Here is a 1,196-nt window from a genome sequence, read left to right as displayed (position 1 = left end):
TCTCTCTCTCTCTTTCTCTCTCTCTCTCTTTCTCTCTCTCTCTCTCTCTTTCTCTGTGAGTGCTTGTGTGTGTGTGTGTGTGTGTGCATGTGTGCGTGTGTGTGTGTACATGTGTGCGCGTGCGTGTGTGTGTACATGTGTGCGCGTGCGTGTGTTTGTGTGTGTATATGTGTGCGCATGCGTGTGTGTGTGTGCGTGTGTGCATGTGTGCGTGAGTGTGTGTGAGTGCGTGTGTACTTGTTTCATTTCATATCAAAGACTTCTTAGATTCAGCAAAAAATGGATTAATAATAAAGAACATTTATTGCTTTAAAAACAGCGACTCTAGATTCCATTTGTTGTTGTCAGATGTTGAAGCGGAAACTTGGAATCTCATGAGACAAAGATGGCGGTGTATGTGTCTGTCTGCGTGTCGATACTGCATTTCATAGAAATGGTGGACCAAAATGGTTTTTAGAGGAATGGGGTGAAGGAGACTGCTATGGAATTGGTTGAGTTAGAATAGTCTCGTTATTTTGAAACCATTCTTGTTGGTTACCGTGGGGACACAGAATTAGCAAAGGGCTTCCCAGAGAAAAAAAAAGGTGGGGTTTAAAGGTATTCGGTTTCTGAGAGCAATAAATCCAGAGATTGATTGATAGATAGATAGATAGATAGATAGATAGATAGATAGATAGATAGATAGATAGATAGATAGATAGATAGATAGATAGATAGGCAGACAGACAGACAGACAGACAGACAGACGGACAGACAGACAGACAGACGGACAGACAGACAGACTGACGGACGGACAGGTAGATATGTTGCTTTATTAGCCACACCGGGCTCAACATAGAAGGGACAAAATACAAATGTAGAGTTTTTCTTTTCGAGCGGGCGAAAAAACAAAAAAAAGTGGGGACAACGATGAAAGAAAAAAACATCGGTATTTACAAAAAATACGAAATAATACAGAAAATTCCCAATAAATGGGGAGGTTATCCGTGGAAAGAAAAACATACGAAAAGACCACGGTAACCTCGGCCCTTAGTGTCACAATTTGTTAAGTAAAATTTATTTTATTTATGCAAGAAACGTAAGTAACTCTCTGTTTACAAAATTTTAAAACGTTTTATAGAATCATGGTCAAGGTGGCTTCGTCATTTATACGTGCCATTCTTGCTACATGTATCCATCTTTTTTCGAAACATTTG

This window comes from Octopus bimaculoides, chromosome 3 (genome assembly GCF_001194135.2).
Source record: "Octopus bimaculoides isolate UCB-OBI-ISO-001 chromosome 3, ASM119413v2, whole genome shotgun sequence".
Lineage (NCBI taxonomy): Eukaryota > Metazoa > Mollusca > Cephalopoda > Octopoda > Octopodidae > Octopus > Octopus bimaculoides.
Note: the sequence above shows the minus strand (reverse complement) of the source record.